Source organism: Schistocerca piceifrons, chromosome 2 (assembly GCF_021461385.2).
Source record: "Schistocerca piceifrons isolate TAMUIC-IGC-003096 chromosome 2, iqSchPice1.1, whole genome shotgun sequence".
In the NCBI taxonomy this organism is placed as follows: domain Eukaryota; kingdom Metazoa; phylum Arthropoda; class Insecta; order Orthoptera; family Acrididae; genus Schistocerca; species Schistocerca piceifrons.
In genome coordinates this window covers 967,523,090-967,546,446 of record NC_060139.1, presented here as the reverse complement: position 1 = coordinate 967,546,446, position 23,357 = coordinate 967,523,090, and positions in this window count along the sequence as shown.

The following is a 23,357-nucleotide window of genomic DNA, read 5'->3' as shown; positions in this document are numbered from 1 at the left end:
GTCTGACAATCTCACTGGACGACCGTCGTACTGTGCATGAAGTACACCATAAATCCCTCACGTTTGCGCCACAATCCAAGAACGAGTAATGGACTTTTTGTAACATTATGTATCATCCTGCACCTTTGGTCACGGACTTGCAGCAGCTGGATTACGGAATTAGCATCCCATGCGTAGACTGTCATTAACAACACAACATAAAACGACTGTGTTTCGAGTTGTGCTGTGACCAGGAAGCATGGGCTGCTGATGATTGGTGCCACATTGTTTTCAGCGATGAATTACTGTTCTGCAGCGCCGTGGATGATTATCGGCGACAGCCATGGCAGCGAGTTGGAAGGCCCATTCCTCCGATGTTTTGGAGAGTCACAGCGCCGCGCGGGATTAGCCGAGCGGTCTAGGGCGCTGCAGTCATGGACTGTGCGGCTGGTCCCGGCGGAGGTTCGAGTCCTCCCTCGGGCATGGGTGTGTGTGTTTGTCCTTAGGATAATTTCGGTTAAGTAGTGTGTAAGTTTAGGGACTGATGACCTTAGCAGTTAAGTCCCATAAGATTTCACACACATTTGAACATTTTTTTGATTTAGAGTCACAGCTGTGTGACTCTGGGCATCATGTTGTGGGGAACCATCACTAGTGGTGATTGAGGGAAATTCAATGGCACCCCGGTATGTCATAGACATCCTGCATCCTCATATGTTACCTCTCATGTGACAATACGTCCACACATGGTGCCTGTGTCTATTAACTGTCTGCTAGATGAAGAGTCTTTCCCACGGCAGCAAGATCCCTAGATCTCTCCCCCCACAGATTAGACGTGGGACTGGCTAGGACGTGAATTCCATCCAAGTGCCAGTGCCCAATATATCAAGGCCCAATAACAACAGCTGTGAGCCAGCTTGCGTCAGGAGATGCACCCTTCCTAACCGAATCAGTGTATGCGTCCACATCAGGGAGGATCAACGTCATTGTGATAAGTAGGCTTTTACTGCCAAGTTCTTTGTAAATCTGACTTTATTTTGTAATCACTAACGACACAGACCCTCTCAACCTGTGAAGTTTCATTTTGTTTCCTCTTTACTCCCTCATTGCTTCATACTTTCTGTCGCGCAGTGCACAAATTTGATATTAGATTGTAAATCCCAGCAAAGTGGGTAGGTATCAATAATTTTATTGTTTTGTTTTGTTCTTTTAGTAAAAAGTAATTACTGGAAATTTCATTGCTTGGTAGCAAGGAAACTCTGAAAGAAAAATATTTTGGTTGAGATTTTATATTAAAGGATGCCAGACTAAAAGGGTCATCAAGTGCGATCTATAAGACATTGTTTCAAACACTGTATTTACAGAAAAAAGAAGCTCTTGAACTGAAGTGGTCTGTAGTTTATTCAGACGAAACATGGATTCATTCACGTTCCATTGTGAACCAATATTGTCCGAGGAGTGTTGTCAAACAAATGTGACAACCAATATTCAATTGTTATGCTATGCAGGACGTTGGCACATAGACCTGTGGCGTGTGATAGAGCTCCAAGCACATGACTGGTATAGTATACGCTGTTACTGGCTCCCGTCCCTGTTTCTATGGCGTAAACATAACGTTGGTGCCCCCACGACCAGGTCTTCAGTGCCCTTAGCCCAATAACACTAAATTATTTTTTTTACTGGTTCTATACTTGTTGTTCACGATAGTAGTTATCAAGGGCTGGTAGAAACCTGGGACAATGGGGATAGGAAACTCACATGTCCAGTTATACGATAAGTAGTAAGTTATCACTGGGTGTACTAGTCATGATCTGGTTTAGCCGCTTTCATGTCTTAAGTTCATCGCAGACTGTGTCATATGGGCACAATAAGGGAGTTGCTACACTTTCAGCTACATAGCTTCGGCTACTTTTCAAGTTCACTCAATTACGCAACCAAAGACCACATGTAGATAAATGTAAATAGGAGACTTCTTAGGACTTCTGGTAAGATAACGCATAAGAAACAAATAATTGCACAGAGAACTTCCTTTTTTGCACGTATATTTGCACACAGAAAAACTCTTTATAACGTTTGTTTTCTGAACTTCTAGTAACTTCAAATTAATTTTTAACTTATATTTTAAATATGCATATTTTAAATCTCTGTATCTCTTTCTACAATCAGCAATTTGACAAATACAAAGAAGCAATATTCTCGAATTCCAATATGTATCTAATTTTCTTCCTGGAAAATATATTTTTTATAGTTTTAACTATTGAAACTCGGTTCCTTCTTGTAGTTCTACTAAGCGAAAGCATTCAAAAATTTTAATTTTGCCTCTTACCTCCCGTAAAACACAACTGTTAAAGCACTTCACTTCTTCCTGAGTGTACGCTGGCAACTCGTTTGCTACAGATTCTTGCAGAATTTCCATGCAGGACATTGAGTTTACAACTTAACAAACGAATGTTCATTAAATTTAAATATTCCATCAGTCTTAACCCCCGCAATATCAAGGAAGGTGGAGGACGTTGTGCCAACATTTTGAAAGTATTGTAATCTAGTCAGTTATTTTGAATTTTAAAAAAACAATATTTATTTTTTTAATGAATTCTTCTACCAGATTCCATAAATGTTTTAAATTTTCAGCTATACTTAACACAGAACTTTAAGTCTTAGTAGCAGAAGCACCTTTCCCTATAGAATGTCATAGTCAGTACTGTCGGCTCCAGGACCTTTCTTACACGTCAGTATTTCTTTAAAATGTATATTGTGGATAAAAGTCAACAACAATTTGCGACTTTTGCATTTAAAAATTTTTTTTATGATCGGCATAGGGTACTCCGTTTCCTCCCCCATTGGTATTACACATTATTGAAAGTGCATTGACATTGCTAAGAGTGTGCTGAAACATATTTTCAGGTTCTGGATCCTACTGACACATCAGCATCTGTTTAAAAACTATGTTTTTAATATAAGTCAACATCAATTAAACAATTATTTTCAGGTTTTGCATGGTGGACATGAAGAACCCCCCCTCCCTTTCTTGGTAATACGCACCATGAAAAATGCCTTGATACTGCTAATGTTAAACTCTGCAACAAGTTGTTCTGCTAGTAGGTCCACAAACGCTCCCCGTTTGGGTAGAATATAACCATCCTTTTCCATACAGATCCAAATGGGAATAGATATTATTTAAAAAAATCGTTTAGCCTTAGTGTAGTAAAATTTCTCGTTTCCATTGATTTCAGACAGTATTCTGACACGTGACCAATATGTAAACCTTGCTTCTTCTTTTCCCAGTTGCAGTTTATATTCATCTTTTGTTGCAGGTGTCTTCACCGTATACTCCAGTTTCCGTCTTTTTATTTCGATGTCCTCCATTTCCAGTTTTCTTTCTCGTACACACAACATATTAACTGTACTTAGAGGCGTGAATTCTGTAGTATGGAATCGCTGAAGTCTGTGCGATATATTTGTTCTTTTTCGTAAGACTTATGATAAATAAACTGCTGCAACTGTAAAAAGATGTTGCAGATGTGCAACCAAGGTTCACACATTACTTTAATCACACAGCATGAAAAATGTGGCTATGATTGGGGAATATAAAACATCCGCAATCACAGCAAATATAGATGGAAAATAGGCATGTGTTGGAGTACTGTGCGAAATCAATGGAATCGAGAACATTTACTATATCCAAGGATACACGAAAATTTTTGTTGTAAGCCTCCTGGATCTGCTTAAAAAGGATGATTATATTCTACGCAAATATGGAGCACTGGACGCTGTGCATCTAGAAACAGAATAGCCGTTCGCAGAGGTTAAAACTGGTAGAATAACTACATTTTTGACGTAAACTTGATTGTAAAACGTGTAAACTCAAAGTTCTATATGGAAATCTTGCAAGAATCTGTAGCAAAAGACTTGTCAGCGCCGCGCGGGATTAGCCGATCGGTCTAGGGCGCTGCAGTCATGGACTGTGTGGCTGGTCCCGGCGGAGGTTCGAGTCCTCCCTCGGGCATGGGTGTGTGTGTTTGTCCTTAGGATAATTTAGGTTAGGTAGTGTGTAAGCTTAGGGACTGATGACCTTAGCAGTTAAGTCCCATAAGATTTCACACACATTAACATTAACTTGTCAGCATACACCCATGAAGATGTGCAGTGCTTCAACAGGAGTGTTATGCAGGAGAGAAAAGGCAAAATAAAAATTCCCAAAAGCTCTCGCATACAAGAATTGCAGGAAGGAACAGAGATAATGGTTAAAGCTATAAAACTGATATTTTACAAGGTAAAAATTAAATACGTGTTAGGATTCGAGAATATTGCTTCTTTATTCTTGTCAAATTGCTGGTTGGAGAAAGAAATGCAGAAATGTGATTCTAATGTAGATTTAAATTATAAGTTGAAAAGCAAGTCGAATTATACTAGAAGCTCTAAAAACGAACGGAAAGAGTTGTTTCTGTATGTAAATGTATAAGCAAAAAAATAATAAAGTGTTCTGCTCAAGATTATTTGTTTCTTATTCACTGTTGTTGTTGTGGTCTTCAGTGCTGAGACTGGTTTGATGCAGCTCTCCATGCTACTATATCCTGTGCAAGCTTCTTCATCTCCCAGTACTTACTGCAACCTACATCCCTCTGAATCTGCTTAGTATACTCACTAATCTACCAAAAATACTAAAAACCTTCCTCTTTGCATTGGTCTACATGTGCTAGTTAAAAGAGTGGTTGGGTAACCTTGAAAAGTAACCAAAGCTAGATAACTTTTCGTAACTATATGAACGTAACTTGCGCACTTGGCTACAATGTGTGCGGTTTCTCTGGACGACCCTGATTGATTGCCGGTCATTCCCCAGGGAGAGCGGAGCGGGAGATGGAGGTAACTTTGATTATAAGTGACCCAAGTGTGACCTGACTCCAGACGTCCTTGTCAGTGAGACAGTTATCTCATCCCGTAGTCATTGTGATAACCTAGTACTTATGAGTTACGCAATATAACACGAGAAGAGATGCGTCGCCCCGTGTTTACCTGCTCTCGAACCGGCTCTTGATAATTACTCACACTGGTATCTGTGTTATTATTTGTTTCGTGATCATTTTTCTTCCAGATGAATGGGAAGCTGGTTGTCGTGTTAGTAGTGCTCGCGCTTGCGCAGTACACAAGAGCTGGGAACGAGTTCTGCAGCCTCCTCTCGGTGAGGTGCCTCTGGATCGACCCTAACTTGTGCAGGGCACGCGGCGGAGTTTTCATATACAGAGGCAGTTTCTGCGGCCTCTGTGACATCTGTCCCAAATACGTTGGCAAGTTCTCCGCATTTCTTTCCTTTCCGCTTTCAAATTTATTCTCACCTTCTGCATTAGTGAATAACGTTCACATCCTCGAACACCCTCTACAGTTTCCACTGATCCCTGATTGATAATGAAAACTCGACACACACAAAACAGGTAGATCTGTCATGTTGCGTAAAGGGAGCAGACCTGAACGACTGTTGAAACATAAATAATAAATTGCCTCTAGCGACTCTATAGAATTTTAACTTTGTTACACTACTGGCTATTAAAATTGCTACACCAAGAAGAAATGCAGATGATAAACAGGTATTCATTGGACAGATACATTATACTAGAACTAACATGTGATTGCATTTTCACGCAATTTGGGTTCATAGATCCTGAGAAATCAGTACCCAGAACAACCACCTCTGGCCGTAATAACGGCCTTGATATGCCTGGGCATTGAGTCAAACAGAGCTTGCATGGCGCGTACAGGTACAGCTGCCCATGCAGCTTCAACACGATTCCACAGTTCATCAAGAGTAGTGACTGGCGTATTCTGACGAGTCAGTTGCTCCGCCACCATTGACCAGACGTTTTCAATTGGTGATAGATCTGGAGAATGTGCTGGCCAGGGCAGCAGTCGAACATTTTCTGTATCCAGAAAGGCCCTTACAGGACCTGCAACATTCGGTCGTGCATTATCCTGCTGAAATGTAGGGTTTCGCAGGGATCGAATGAAGGGTAGAGCCACGGGTCGTAACACATCTGAAATGTAATGTCCACTGTTCAAAGTGCCGTCAATGCGAACAAGAGGTGACCGAGACGTGTAACCAATGACACATCATACCATCACGCCGGGTGATACGCCAGTATGGCGATGACGAATACACGCTTCCAATGTGCGTTCACCGTGATGCCGCCAAACGCGGATGCGACCATCATGATGCTGTAAACAGAACCTGGATTCATCCGAAAAAAATGATGTTTTGCCATTCGTGCACGCAGGTTCGTCGTTAAGTACGCCATCGCAGGCGCTCCTGCCTGTGCAGCGTCAAGGGTAACCGCAGGCATGGTCTCCCAGCTGATAGTCCATGCTGTTGCAAACGTCGTCGAACTGTTCGTGCAGATGCTTGTTGTCTTGCAAACGTCCCCATCTGTTGACTCAGGGATCGAGACGTGGCTGCACGATCCGTTACAGCCATGCGGATAAGATGCCTGTCATCTCGACTGCTAGTGATACGAGGCCGTTGGGATCCAGCACGGCGTTCCGATTACCCTCCTCAACCCACCGATTCCATATTCTGCTAACAGTCATTGGATCTCGATCAACGCGAGCAGCAGTTTCGCGATACGATAAACCGCAATCGCGATAGGCTACAATCATACCTTTATCAAAGTCGGAAACGTAATGCTACGCATTTCTCCTCCTTACACAAGGCATCACAACAACGTTTCACCAGGCAACGCCGGTCAACTCCTGTTTGTTTATCAGAAACCGGTTGGAAACTTTCCTCATGTCAGCAAGTTGTAGGTGTCGCCACCGGCGCCAACATTGTGTGAATGCTCTTGAAAGCTAATCGTTTGCATACCACAGCATCTTCTTCCTGTCGGTTAAATTTCGCGCCTGTAGCACGTAATCTTCATGGTGTAGCAATTTTAATGGCCAGTAGCGTAGTTTATCTCTGTTGTTGTGGAAGGACCTTCGTTACAATTTCAATACACCATAAACATGTAGCTGTTGAAGTCACACTGTATTCTTAATTGTTAATTGCAAAATTGAGCTAGAATATATACAGAGTTATGACAGAATAAATGTAGTATCATAATACACCTTGGAATCTTTTTTATTTCTTTTTGTGTATGACATCAAAATGCGGAAGGTTCTGTAGAAACTTAATTATGTATACAGACAGTTCATCCATTCTGGGAATGGAGAATCTCTGCGATATTTACTTGGTGTCGACATTGATACTGGCAAGATGTCGCTCCCAGGGATTCCAAGACTTTCGGGAATGTTTTAATTTTAAGTCTGATGTCGAATAACAAGAGGCAAAAATATCTTTTTCATGTGTTTACGTATGTTTTCCTTTACTTGAACTGTGAAACCTTGCTTTTTGCTAATGGGATGTACCCTATAGGTTTCAGCGAGTGAGTTTGTGAGTATCGAAATATGTGAAACTAACGGCCGTATCTTTTGGCTGCATTGACTTAGGAGCTTATATTTATTGCACCGCCAAAGAGCTATAGGCCTTAGTGTAGGACATAAATTTCAACTTGTTACGTCTATCCGTTCCTGAGAAAGCGCGGGCTTAACAGGTAACAAATGACAATTTTTTTCGTGCAATAAAATTACAAAAATGGTTCAAGTGGCTCTGAGCACTATGGGACTCAACATCTTAGGTCATCAGTCACCTAGACGTAGAACTACTTAAACCGAAGGACATCACCTACATCCATGCCCGAGGCAGGATTCGAACCTGCGATAGTAGCAGCAGCGCGGTTCCAGACTGCAGCGCCTAGAACCGCTTAGCCACCGCGGCCAGCAATAAAATTACAAATTGTGGTTTTGGTCTTTTACTTGTACAGTAGGCCAGCCGCTGTGACCGAGCGGTTCTAGGCGCTTCAGGCCGGAACCGCGCTGCTGCTACGGTCGTAGGTTCGAAACCTGCCTCGGGCATGGATGTGTGTGATGTCCTTAGATTAGGTAGGTTTACGTACTTCTAAGTCTAGGGAACTGATGATCTCAGATGTTAAGTCACATAGTGCTTAGAGCCATTTGAGCCGTTTGAACTTGTACAGTAAAATCTTACTTCTTGCTAAATTTCATGGGAACTCTGAAAGAACGGACACCACGTTTTCTTATCTGCGTAATGTCACAAATCGCATGCGTTTAAATCCTCTATCTGAATTCAAGCCTTGCTCTCGTTCTACAGTTTTTAACTAAAACGTTTCCGACATTTTCCGTTAATGCCTCTGAATGTGCTCCATCACCTGTCCCCAATTTTCAGTCAAATTGTGCTTAATGCACTTTTCCTCTCAGTCTTATTCAGTGTATCTTCATTAGTTAACAGATCTTCTAATCCAGTCTTCAGCATTCTTTTGTGTCACCATATTTCGAAACCATCCACTCCCCTCTCGTCTCTAATTTTTACTGCTCACACGTCACTTCAACACCCCAAAGAAACTCCTTCACAAAAGACCTCCTGACTGTTACATTTGTATTTGATTTTAATATATTTATTTTTTCATAGAAGTTAAGTAATCTACATTTTATACCTTCTTTACTTCTACCATCATCAGTTATTTTGCTACCACTTTTACTTTCACATTTTGTATGCTAATTCTTTTGGCAATAAGACTCAGTTACTTTGTTTTATAGATCTCAATCCTATAATTCGCTTTCAGGACACTATCCATTTACTACTTGCTCCATGTACACAGACTGAACAGCACGGCTGATAAGCTACAACACTGCCCTGCCCCATTCTCATCTATTTCCTTTGACTATTTCAGCTGTTATTTCCCCTGGTAACTTTTGAATTCAAAGAGCGTGTTCCAGTAAAGATCGTCAATTACTTTTCTGCTAAATCCACAAACGTTATAAATGTGGATTTCTCTGTCTACAAAAATCCTGTAAGATACGTCACTAGATAATTAATTTATTTTCTTCCACTGTATAAGTATCTTGATATGAGATCAGATTTTAGTTGTCTATTGCGAAAATAAAACTGAAATTTTGTATGTTTAGGTTTGGGGCAGTCTTGCAAAGATGACGACCCATATCAGCCGCCAAAGCCCACATGCGTAGAGCTTTTGATCTGTGACCGAGACAGCAAAACATGTGTGATGGCACCTGCAAGTGACGAGTAAAGTACCTGCAAGGCACATCTCAGCTCTACGACTATCGTTCCCGGAGCAGCAGCAGCAGACCTTGATGATCTCATGGAAACGGCCACATTGCGTTTTACACCATAGCTAATGAAAATCATCACTTACATTAGCTAAGAAATTCTTTGAACAGATCGTAAATATGTCACTAATTTTTCGAAGGAATTTCAATACTTGTTTTTGAATGACCGTAGATTATTCAGCTAATTCAAAGAATTTTCATGTTACATGCCAAGAGATGTCAAATTTCACCGATTTTCGCTCGAAAAATAAAGGTTTGAATCAAATTATGCAGAGTTGTGTTTCCTTGTATAATAGCCTTCTGCCATGTTTTAGTAATAAAAGAGAAAATAGGATAAACTCTTAGTTATTTCCAGACATTAATTGGTTTGACGATTCCAACTACAAGAGTCGTAACGGAGGTTTGTGACGCATCTTACACTTAACTACAACTAGCAAAACGCCACTGCAAATGACATGCTTCTGATTCTCACGTGGCTGGGACCACGTCAGATCTTGCGCTGACCATCAACATGACAGCCAAGTTCTGTATGGGCAAGAGGCGCAGTGTCAGGGAGTTTCGTGGTGGGCAGATCCTGGGTGCGCAACACATAGGACACCCTGTCTCCATGTAGAGATTGTGATTCTCACATGCCGTCATATCAAGGGAGTGGATTGTGCTCAAAATGGCTTCGGCCATACCTGTGCAGACACTGTGGTAGAGGAGGATGCAATGGAAGGTAGTGGTGGGAGTTCCGTCGCATGCGGCCACCACAGGGAAGGGAAGGTGCAGCTGCACGGTCGAAGTGTACTCACAAGCAGAACTTCTAAGCTACAGCTAGAAACCCTGAAAACGATCGTATCAACAGATTATGCCAATACGACTAAAATGCCTGGGCTAGCAGGCCAGAGCGGTTGTGGAAAGGGGCCAAAATGAGTTCCTGTCAGTTGCACTCAACATACAACTTTATTTATCAACACACAATATTACAACAAAGATAAAAAACACTCAAAATGTTAATCGACCTCCTTTGATTAACTTTAGATAGGTTGAAGGTCACATTCAAAATCCAATACACAAGGCTTAAGCAAATTGAAATACAAGGTTCTTCTGGAGGTTTCACCCAGGAATATTTTCTAAATCTTCAATCTAATCGGCTGAAGGCTTTAGCGATTTAATTTTAATGAAACTAGGCTGGAGGTCGCATATTAAGCAATAAGAGGAGTTTCAATCAAAAGGCAGAAGGCCTTATCTTAAAACATTTCATGCAAATTGGGCTGAAGGCCCCATTCAAAAGCATAACAATCTTATGCCTTAAGGGTAAGAGCAGAAGACTAATTTAAGAGATATTAAAATTCGGCTGAAGGCCGCTCACCAACAGATAATTTAATGGCTTAAACCGTAGAAGAAGAGTTTCAATTTTAAAGGGCAGAAGGCCATCTTAAAACACTTCGTAAACAATAGAGAATAACAATCTCATGCCTTAAGGGCAAGACAAGGACATTAATTTAAGAGCTATTAATACTCGGCTGAAGCCACACATCAACCAAATAACTAAAATCCAAACAGGGAAATTACTACATAACACACAAGGAACGGCGCTCAGAAGTTTCCAAGGGTTGGCCTGGAATTGTAACACTAACGCCCGTTTAGGTGAGACAGGCAGCCTGTCCAACGACTTCTTAATCTGGAGACAACCCAACCGGCAGACAGCCGACCGACCAGTCAACCAAATCATTTCTGCTCCACGCAACCAGCAAAACGACCACAAGATTTTAATCCACGACATACAGAATACTGGCACCCACAACGACCAACAACACCTCAGCTGTCGAACTACATGCTGCGCTGGACAGCAACAATATGATGAGGAAAATACACTGCCTAAAATTACGTCAACGACCAGGGCAGGTAACTGGAACGTCAACGGATACAAGACAGAAGAAAAAATAGTTCAAATGGCTCTGAGCACTATGGGACTGAACTTCTGAGGTCATCAGTCTCCTCGAACTTAGAAGTACTTAAACCTAACTAACCTAAGGACATCACACACATCCGTGCCCGAGTCAGGATTCGAACCTGCGACCGTAGCGGTCGCGTAGTTCCAGACCGTAGCGCCTAGAACCGCACGGCCACTCCGGCCGGCAAAGGCAGAAGATACCGCTGGTGAACTTCCATCACAGGGAATAAATGAAGTTAAGTTAAATTTCACAGGAAGACGAATGGAATCTTAGCCGACTTAAATACACACACTTTGTTGCTCGCGGGAATGTCCCAAAAGCGACAACCCGGATCATACGAAGAAATGTAAACAGTTGAGTCTCGATAGTAAGTTAAGTGAGGACTCAACTTTCATGTCCAAGATCGGTGGACCACGAACGTAGCACTCGCAAGAAGCACCTCACATTCCACCGCGTGTGCACGCCGCCAGCGGCTCCAGCCCGACACCGTGCAACGGTGCTTGCTGCTCCACGCCAACCGATCGACTGGACTGCTGGTCCGTCCACGATTGCTGCTCCGTTGCGACTGCACTACTGGTGCGTCTCTCACTCACTCACTACCCGACAAACGACGACCCGGAAATACCATCGGTCGCTCCAGAGATGGTGCGACAGTGCACTTATCGATACGCGTTGCACGGTGTTGCTGCCACTCACGGGCAAGTGAGGCAGGAAGTTAGTGACGCCAGTAAATGGAATAAGAAAACGAGGCGGCACTATCGTAATAGAAGATGACAAACAATTAATGGGATGAACACTAGCTGTGCGCGGCCCAACGACCTGTAATTCAACAAAACGGTAGCTCTGAGTCTCTGAGATCGACTTGCTCAGCACTAAGAATGGCATTGCGTTCATGCACAGATTCCAAGTTATTTTGCACGAGCTCTACGACGAGCACCTCAGCTTGGCAAATACTAGCACTGCTGAGGGTACATGCCTTGGGCAACTATGGGTTAATGACAAGAGCCGTCATTCACTGCTGTGGATAGGAATTGTGGATAGTGCAGGAAGTCGCTCACCAATTGAATGCTGGGCCACAACAAGCAGTGAGCAACCAGACCTTCAGGAAAAACATACTCACTGTGGGGCACACATACCACTGCTCTGCTCGTCTATCTCACCTCACCACATTCACAAGGCACAGAGATTGTAATGGGATATAGGATCAGTTCGAGGCATCTAAGATCGCCTGGACTAAAGAGTCACGGTAAACGTTGGAATACCACAATGAGTACTTCAAAAACGATAAGAGGCGATGAATTTCCTCTGCCAACAGGTCAGTGCTCATATCTATGTAAAGGTATGTCTCGTTGGGGGCTAATAAGACATGAAATGGAATCCACTGTGCATGTGTCATCCTTCATTGGCAATCTCTACAGGAAAGTACTGCAGACACATGCATCCATTCATTCCCTTTGAGTACCCAGAGGTGGTCTGTACCCTCAACAAGAGAAATGAACACTTCATCGCTCTAGAAATATCCCAAAGTGATTTTAAAGTACTCCACAGACTTGAGGGTCTTAATTTACCCCCTCCCCCATATGGGAATCCATCAAGCGAAATATGCGAGCTTTATAGCCAATACAGGCCAATCTCCGTGACTCTGTGGTGTAATTCTACTGAATTCTTCAACTGCGAGCATCTGATGGGGATCTAATCGACTACTTCCAACCAAATTTTCACTTTTGACTAAAACATAAAAATTTCTGGAAATCATTCGTCTCTTTTCTATTCAACATTTTTCCTTATTATTATTTTAGCAGTTTTCTTCGTGTAATTCAAGTTTTCGCATTTGGTTTCCTTTTTAGAAATTGTACACAGCCTTACTAACTTGTGTTGGAAATGAGAGCCATTTGTTATACGCAGTGACATAACATGTTTTTCGGGAGATAGTTTCCATGAACTAATCGCACAAATCGCGATATGAAAACACTGTTCATTTTCTAAGACTTTCTTGAAAAAGCATTACAAAGTCAATGTACAAGGTAAAAATGTCCTTTGACAGTAGTTTGTTTCATCTAAAACACGCTTTCTGAATTAACCATAATTAGTTAAAACATAGAGAAAACGTATCGATATCATTTGAAATACTTTGCTTTGGCATGATCATTCATAGATTTGCAATCTAGAAATCAAATGCAATTTCCTGACATACTGGGTAGTAGTATATCTGTGAGGAGTCTATTTTGGAAGGCGAGTAATACAATTCCATGCTGTTACAAGGCCCGCTCTCCTCAGCAGTGACGTCATCAGTTTTATCAGTGATGTCGTCAGCCGTTTCATAACGAGACAAGCCAAGTCCTATTCCCTCTCCTCCCCCTCCCCCCCCCCCCCTCCCTCACACACATACACACACATCTCTCATCAAATCGCATTCCAGTACTTTACAGTCCATTAAAATAAAACATCTAACGATAATGCAGACCAAGCTCAACCGTGTTAATTGTGTTCAGAACTGCCTGAAGAAATCGAATTTGTTTGGCATCATATTCATTCTAAACAAAAAATTAAATAATGTATGTGACTTGCAGTAATCCCTCATCTAAAATACACCTGCAGAACACACACACAGACACCCACACACACACACACACAGACACACACACACACACACAAAACACATAACCTTCACCTGATTGCCATAAAATAGCACCATGTTAAAAATAGGAGACTGCCGATTCTGTTTTCGTTTTTCACTATAAAACATTGTTTATCTAAAATACTGTACTGTCACATCAGTAAATTTCCATCTTGCGTGTTTAAATTTCATTGGAAACTTTGAAGAATTCTCTATGGAATATGAGAACGAATACATAACATACTTTCCGTATAAGGTTAAAGATCAATGTTCACTTAAGCAATATAATTAACAAATTACAAATATGTAGTTGCCGAATATAAAGTTACTTCAGCGACTATTCTGCAAAATTTCAAACTGCGAAATAAAATCAGCTGCTCCTTTATGTTCCTGTTGCTTGTTTTCGACAACAGATGGCAACGTTTCATAGTTTGATTGTTGTAGGTCATAATGCACTCACAAATTAATTTTCGTTTCTAAACAGTCCTAGGATGCTTGTCAAGTTTCACAGTGTTCTTTCTAAGTCTAAAATGTCTGCAAAAATGTGTCAGCAGCCCAAACATTAATTGTTTACACCAAGTGTCAAAATGTTATTTCCTACACACATACACAGTTTATTCCATGAATTAAAAGGTAAGTGATTGCGCATAGTTCGATCGGTACATCATACTCGGTGTAAGACAAGACAGACCCTTAAAAATTAAATGTTTTCACATGTAAGTTGTTCTGTGATGTTTGTCGTGTATCACTATGTTCTTTCCAAGACTAAACTGTCTGCAAAATTACGCCAGAAACACAATAATATACAATGTTAACAATGTTATACACTCCTGGAAATGAAAAAAAGAACACATTGACACCGGTGTGTCAGACCCACCATACTTGCTCCGGACACTGCGAGAGGGCTGTACAAGCAATGATCACACGCACGGCACAGCGGACACACCAGGAACCGCGGTGTTGGCCGTCGAATGGCGCTAGCTGCGCAGCATTTGTGCACCGCCGCCGTCAGTGTCAGCCAGTTTGCCGTGGCATACGGAGCTCCATCGCAGTCTTTAACACTGGTAGCATGCCGCGACAGCGTGGACGTGAATCGTATGTGCAGTCGAGCGAGGGCGTATAGTGGGCATGCGGGAGGCCGGGTGGACGTACCGCCGAATTGCTCAACACGTGGCGCGTGAGGTCTCCACAGTACATCGATGTTGTCGCCAGTGGTCGGCGGAAGGTGCACGTGCCCGTCGACCTGGGACCAGACCGCAGCGACGCACGGATGCACGCCAAGACCGTAGGATCCTACGCAGTGCCGTAGGGGACGGCACCGCCACTTCCCAGCAAATTAGGGACACTGTTGCTCCTGGGGTATCGGCGAGGACCATTCGCAACCGTCTCCATGAAGCTGGGCTACGGTCCCGCACACCGTTAGGCCGTCTTCCGCTCACGCCCCAACATCGTGCAGCCCGCCTCCAGTGGTGTCGCGACAGGCGTGAATGGAGGGACGAATGGAGACGTGTCGTCTTCAGCGATGAGAGTCGCTTCTGCCTTGGTGCCAATGATGGTCGTATGCGTGTTTGGCGCCGTGCAGGTGAGCGCCACAATCAGGACTGCATACGACCGAGGCACACAGGGCCAACACCCGGCATCATGGTGTGGGGAGCGATCTCCTACACTGGCCGTACACCACTGGTGATCGTCGAGGGGACACTGAATAGTGCACGGTACATCCAAACCGTCATCGAACCCATCGTTCTACCATTCCTAGACCGGCAAGGGAACTTGCTGTTCCAACAGGACAATGCACGTCCGCATGTATCCCGTGCCACCCAACGTGCTCTAAAAGGTGTAAGTCAACTACCCTGGCCAGCAGGATCTCCGGATCCGTCCCCCATTGAGCATGTTTGGGACTGGATGAAGCGTCGTCTCACGCGGTCTGCACGTCCAGCACGAACGCTGGTCCAACTGAGGCGCCAGGTGGAAATGGCATGGCAAGCCGTTCCACAGGACTACATCCTGCATCTCTACGATCGTCTCCATGGGAGAATAGCAGCCTGCATTGCTGCGAAAGGTGGATATACACTGTACTAGTGCCGACATTGTGCATGCTCTGTTGCCTGTGTCTATGTGCCTGTGGTTCTGTCAGTGTGATCATGTGATGTATCTGACCCCAGGAATGTGTCAATAAAGTTTCCCCTTCCTGGGACAATGAATTCACGGTGTTCTTATTTCAATTTCCAGGAGTGTATTTCAGACCTACAAACGCACATATCCGTCAAAATGGTGCGTACAACATAATTGTGAACTCTAAAGTCGGTTCCCGAATCCAATTTCAGTGCCTAAATAGCTACAAATGACATGCTAAACAGATGGTTGACATTTCATGTTATGCCTGAAAGAGTGACGTAGTTAAACTAGGTTGACCAGGCTTACATGCAACTGCATATAATACATGTTAGCTAAAATACTATGATAAGCAGACAAACACACTAAAAAAATAGGCAGTTTTAGTGCCACCTACTGGAAGAATATAGTTAATTCCATACTTAGGCCTACTGTTGGTGTGAGGCACAATGCACCCTGAAATGACACAGTTACTGTCACTAATTTATTTTCAAGATACAAACTTTCAAAACATAAAGTCACAGCATAATTTTCGTTCATACATTTGTTAATTTTAACTGATAATTCAGTGTGACGTATTTTGAAGTATGTGCAAACGTTCTGTAAAAGTAACGTGTGAAGTCATCTGTTGGTAGCGTAGGGAACCGTTTGCATAGATACTGTCATTTTTCTGTCTGAGCAGACTAGTAATAGCAGATTTTGTTGCTTTTGTGATCCATTTTCTAAAACGTTAACCAACACAAACAGCAAAATGTGTTATAAAATTGTGTTGACAATGAAGTGTCCCAGGCATAACAGAATAGCAGGAATGGAACATCTAGGTGAGCACGACAAAGTAGTAAGTAATGAAATAATCAAGAGATTTTAGTGAAACAGAAAGTTATAACGAGCTGAACTGCGATGGGTGTGTGGCTACAGATGTAAAAGAGGAACAGGAGAGTAATTATTTCGATTAAGGGCAGGTAACGTTTTCAGTGATGGATCAAAAGCATGAAATTAATTTAATGAGAGAATCGGGAACGAGTCAGTTCAGTGAAAGCAGAGAGCTTGCGAAAGTTATACTAGAAATGAACCATAAATCAAACGAGGGTAAGTCAATTATTATCCGCGATTTAGTTATATTTTTGTTTATTTTGGTAGTACTGTCGTTTTACGTAGGTGACGCATGTTTTGTTTATTTGTTGTTACACCTTTGCAATTTTCAAGCTGCTAGGTTAGTTTCGTTATGCTGCCGTGCTGTTAATCATGGCTGCTCCGCTGTCTATTTGCACCAAAGAAGAGCAACGTTCTGTGAACCGTTTTTCGTGATCAGAAGGCATATTAGGGCCGAAATTCATCGAAGACTTTCGGTTCAGTACGGGAACAGTGTTTTGCCACAACGGAGTGTCTACAAATGGATTGAAAAATCCCGAAATGGTCGCACAAGTGTTACGCACGATGGAGGAGCTGGACGACCGTTTACCGCCACAAATGAAGACCATTGAGCGTTCACGTGAAATGATTCTCTTAGACAGACGATTAAGTATTGACGAAGTGTCACATCGTCTGCAAATTAGTCACGGTTCTGCCTACGAAATCATCCACAACATACTTGGGTTTCATAAGGTTTGTGCAAGATGGGTCCCAAAACATCTCACAGAGTTGCATAAACAAACGCGCTTGGACATCTGCAAAAAAAAAAAAAAAAAAAAAAAAAAAATTGGATCGCTATGGTAACGAAAGGGACAACTTCCTAGACAGGATCATTACTGGTGACGAAACATGGATCCATCATTACGAGCCGGAGAGTAAACGGCAGAGTATGGAACGGAAACATCCAAATTAGCCGTGCAAGAAAAAGTTCAAGACCCAACCGTCCGCAGGAAAACTAATGCTTACTGTTTTTTGGAACGCACAAGGTCCAGTACTGGAACATTACGGGGAAAGGGGCACAACATTAAACAGTGTATGTTACAGTGAGATGCTTACTGCCAGGCTAAAGACTGCAATCTGAAGCAAACGCCGAGGATTGCTGTCAAAAGGTGTTGTGTTGTTGCACGACAATGCGCATCCTCATACTGCTGCCCACACTGCTGAAACGATCCAGAAACTCAAATCAGACGTACTGGATCATCCTCCATATAGTCCCGATCTTGCCCCTTCTGACTTATCACTTCTTTGGTCCACCCAAACAGGCATTAAGGAGCCGTCGATTTGCCTCGGACGAAGCAGTGAAAGAAGCGGTGCATTCCTGGCTCGCAGCTCAACCGAGAACCTTCTTTTAAGAGGGAATCAGGCAGGTTGTACAACGGTGGACCAAGTGCGTTGAAACGCAAGGAGACTATGTCGAAAATTGATGTTCTTTTAAGTTCCCTATTTGATCACAATAATATTTTATAACTACTTTGCGCATAATAATTGACTTATCCTCGTACAAAGATAGGAACTGCATTCAGCGAACAGTAATTTAGGATCTTTGTTTAATAAAAACATGGAAATTTTACATGGGAGGGTAAGTACATTTAAGAAAAACATGAAAACTGTGAGGTAGACTCGTTAAGGGACAGAGTCGATCACTAAATTAAATATGTAGATGAGCAACTTAAAGGAGATAAAACCGATGTTCATACAGTGCTTGTGCAGTGAGTAAACAAGCACCGTAAACAGATTGAGTTGGCTGAGAATAATACTAATGACAATATGCAGTGTTTAGAAACTCGAGTTAAAAAATTAAAAACTATTATTTAAAAATTTCAGACAAAGCAGGAATGTTAGAGAACTCTCGTCAAGTGAACAGTATCTTTCCGTTTAGAGGAGCATCTTGTGGGATTTAGGAATCTAAACTGAAAAATTTTACACCAAGATTATCGTTCATCCTACAATGTTGGTGGATTCATCTAGGAAGATGATTCAACAAGCATATTTCGAAGCTGACAAATCCAAAATTGCAGCACAGAGGGTTACAGGAGATGCTCTAAGTTGGGCAATTTAAGTTGCAGCATGTAATACTTTGGAAGAATTTTTTGTAAAAATGTTGCTCAGAGAGTAGGCAGGTGGAATCGTATAATGAATTTTGAGAAGCGCACACATACAGGTTTGTGGATAACAGGAAAATAAAAGTGTACTGTTAAGATCTATATCGAAAACTGGAACACGTAAATGTGCCAGTCCCTGAGGAACATTTGTTAATGACCATGCATAAAAACTGCCATGGGACGTCAGAAGGTGTATTACTGTGGTAGACTGCACTCTGCAAAACTTTTTGAGAAATGTGGGTAAACAGTGAGCCGAAACCGAGGTAGTGATCGATATTTTCATGGTGTTCGTGGGTGGCATATTCAAGGGAACCAAAACTAAGAATGTAGTGTAGATAAAGGGAGAACAGGAGGAAGAGGTACTAGATGCAAGAGGGGCACAAACAGAAAATGTCATGATGGGGATAAAGAGAGAAACACAACAGTGAGGGGCCTAACTTGTGTGGGTTATGATCACAGGTCCAGAGTTACATGTGCAGGCAATCAACTGGTGACAGAAAAACCTTTCAAACAAGTAATAGGGATATGGAAACCGTGGAAATTAAGATAGAGATAGTAACAACAAATGTGGATGGAGTAAACAGCAAAGAGGTTGTAGTTTGAGTAAGGTTCAATTTCCGAAAAGGAAACATTAAAATAGGAAAAAAAACAGATTTTATGTTGTAGGTAGATGTTGCCAATTCCATGAGAGTTAATCTGCAGAAAGATAGTAATAGGAAGAATATGTCTATAGTAATAGAAAAAGTGAAGACGATGGTACAATGACTTGCAATGTACATGAAGTAAATATTAATGGTGTTGTAAATGTTTGAAGGCATCCTCGGCTCCTTTCGGCGTATGGCTGATTTGGTGAATGCAACTAGCATCGCAAGCGGGCTGCAGGCTAAGCTGTCTACTTGTGTCATAGTTTCCAGCATTGATCGCGTTCCTCTGGTTTGGAGCAGAGTTGAAGGTCTAAACAAGAGATTCAGACAACTCTGTGACGGTATGGACGCGAATGTCGCGAATTCCGCTTTGTGTACAGAATTTAAGGATTCTCCTTAATAGGTCAGGCATGCACTACACGCAGGAAGCGGCTACTAGGGCAGCGGAGTACATGTAACGTGCAAATGGGGATTGCTTTAGGTTAGAGAAACCCTCCCTTGGGATCAAAGACGATTTGCCTGATAAATTATCCACAATGTCCTAAGAGAATGTTTGTCGTTGTAGATCAGAGACAGAAAAGATTAATGTGATTTTAGTATGCGGCTACTAGAGTATCCGAGTACATGTGACGTGCAGATGGGGATTGCTTTAGGTTAGAGAAACCCTTCCTTGGGATCAAAGAGGATTTGCCTGATAAATCAGTGTCCTCAGGGAACGTTCGCCGTTGCAGATCAGAGATAGAAAACGTTAATGTGATTTTAGTAAACTGCAGGAGCATCCAAGGAGAGGTCCCAGAATTAGTATAACTTTCCGAAGGTTATAAAACACAGAAGGTATTAGTAACAGAAAGTTGGTTGAAACCGGACGTTAATGACAACGAAATCCAAAGTTCAGATGGGGATATTTATCGTAAGAATAGGTTAGTCTCCAATGGTGGCGGTGTGTTTATTGCAGTAAAGAAGTCGATAAAATGTAGTGAGGTTATCACGGATTCTGATTGCGAATTAATCTGCGTGAAGTTAAGTATCAAAGATCAGTCAGAAATGATAATCGGAGCCGGCCGGAGTGGCCGGCGGTTCTAGGCGCTACAGTCTGGAACTGAGCGACCGCTACGGTCGCAGGTTCGAATCCTGCCTCGGGCATGGATGTGTGTGACGTCCTTAGGTTAGTTAGGTTTAATTAGTTCTAAGTTCTAGGCGGCTGATGACCTCAGAAGTTAAATCGCGTAGTGCTCAGAGCCATTTGAACCATTTGATAATCGGATGCTTTTATAGACCGCCTGGGTCAGGAGCTCTAGTGGTAGAGCGCTTCAGACATAACTTGCAGAATATCGTTAATAATTTTCCTGATCATTCCGTTGTAACAGGCGGTGACTTCAACTTGCCAGGTATAGATTGCGAGTGTCATACTATCAAAACTGGTGCCAGAGACAGGAATTCGTGTGACATTGTTCTGGATGTCTTGTCCGAAAATTGCCTCGAGCAGATAGTTTGAGAACCAACTCGTGAGTGTAACGTCTTAGACCTCCTGACAACAGATGTACCTGAACTTATCGACTCAGTTAACGTAGAGGAAGGTATCAGTGATCATAAGGCTGTGACAGCATCTATGACAATGGGTCTGACAAAGACTGTTAGAATGTAGGAAGATATTTTTTCGTAGCAATAGTGACAGAATACAAATTCCAGAGTATCTGAGCAGTCAGCATCCAATATTCGGTGATGAGGACGAAGATGTGGAAAACAAATGGAAAAAATTCAAAGAATTCGTTCAATATGCCCTAGACGAATCTGTTACGCGTAAGGGCTTAAGGAATGGGATAGATCCACCATGGTATAATAGCCGTGTTAGAAAACTGCTAGTAAACAAAGAGAATTTCGCCTTAGATTCAAGTGAAGTAAAAAGCTAGCTGACAAACAAAGGCTGAACAAAGCGAAAATGAGCGTAAAGAGAGCAATGAGAGAAGCATTCAGTGACTTTGAAAGTAAAACTTTGTCAGCCGATCTGAGTAAAAACCTTAAGAGCTTTTGGTCGTCTGGAAAATCAGTAAGTGGGTCAAAATCATCTATTCATTCTCTCGGCACCGAAACGGAAGATGACAGAGAGAATACCGAAATACTTAACTCGGTCTTCCAAAATTGTTTCACCGCGGAAGATCGTAACACGGTCCCTCTTTTCAATATTCGTACGAACGTCGAAATGGCAGATATTAAGATAACCGATCGCGGAATAGAAAAAATAACTACAGTCGCCTAGTAGAGGAAAGGCGCCAGGACCAGATGAGAGACTTATAAGATTCTACTAAGATCATGCGAAAGAACTTGCTTCCCTTGCTTGAGCAACGAAGAGTACCTAGAAGTTGGAAGAAAGCGCAGGTCATTCCCATTTTTAAGAAGGGCCGTAGGACAGCTGCACACAATTACAGACCTACATCGTTGACGTCAATTTGTTGTAGAATTGTGGAACATGTACTATGCTTAAGAATTATGACGTTTCTGGAGAATGCAAGTCTCCTCTATGAAAATCAACATGAATTCCGCAAGCAGAGATCCTGCGAAACTCAGCTCGTTCTCTTCTTCCATGAGATCCACAGTGCTGTTGACAATGGCGCTCGGGTTGATGCCGTGTTCCTTGACTTCAGAAAGGTATTTGACACCTCCCACACTACCGTTTAGTGAAAAAATTACGATCTTATCGAGTATCGCAGCAGATTTGCGACTGGATTCAAGGCTTCCTTGGAGACAGAACTCAACACGTCGCTCTTAACGGAACAAAATCGACAGACGTAAAGGTAATTTCCGGTTATCCCAAGGAAGTGTGACAGGACCGTTACAGTTTGCAATATATATAAATGAACTAATAGAACGCGTTGGATGCTTTCTACTGCTGTTCGCAGATGATAAGGTTGTCTATAACAAAGTAGCAACGCCAGACGATAGTAACGATTTGCAGAATGACTTCCAGAGAATTGATGAATGGTGCAGGCTCTGGCAGTTGACTATGAACGTAAATAAATGTAACCTATCGCGCACGCGTAGGAAAAGAAATCCACTACTGTATAGCTACACTACTGCTGACAAACCACTGGAAACAGCACCCGTCGTAAAATATCTAGGAGTAACTATCCGAAGCAACCTTAAGTGGAATTACCGTATAAAATAGTGGGATAATCAGATGCCAGACTCAGAATCGTACGAAGAATCTTAAGGAAATGTAACTCATCCACGAAGTGGATTATAAGGCGCTTGTGCGACACATTCTTGAGTATTGTTCATTTATCTGGGATCCCTACAAGGCAGGACTGATAGAAGAGATAGAGAAGATCCAACGAAGAGCTGCACCTTTCGTCACGGGATCGTTTAGTCAGCACGAGAACGTTACGGAGGTGCTCAAAAAACTCCATTGTCAGACGTTACAAGAGAGGCGTTGTGCATTTCAGAGAGATTTACTGATTTCGAGAGAGCACTTTACAGGAAGAGTTGAACAACATATTACTTCTCCCTGCGTATTGACCATGAGGAGAAAATTCGAGAAATTAGAGCCAATACAGAGGCTTAGCGACAGTCATTCTTCCCAAGCATTATTCGCGAGTAGAACAGGGTTGGGAGGCTCAGTTACTGCTACAAAAAGTGCATTCCACCACAAGCCGTTAGGTGGCTTGCGGTGTATGATGTAGATGCAATATGACTACAATTTTTTCCTCTTATGAGATGATGTGTAGTAAGTGTGAGGTAGAGATGAACTGGTTAAGTGATGTTCTTAAGGAATATCCGGAAGAAATGGCAGAAGTAGTAAAAGAGATTTGAAAGATGTGTATTGGACAGTACTGAAGAAAATGTACAGGGGAAATTACACAGGTAATGATGAAAATGAGGT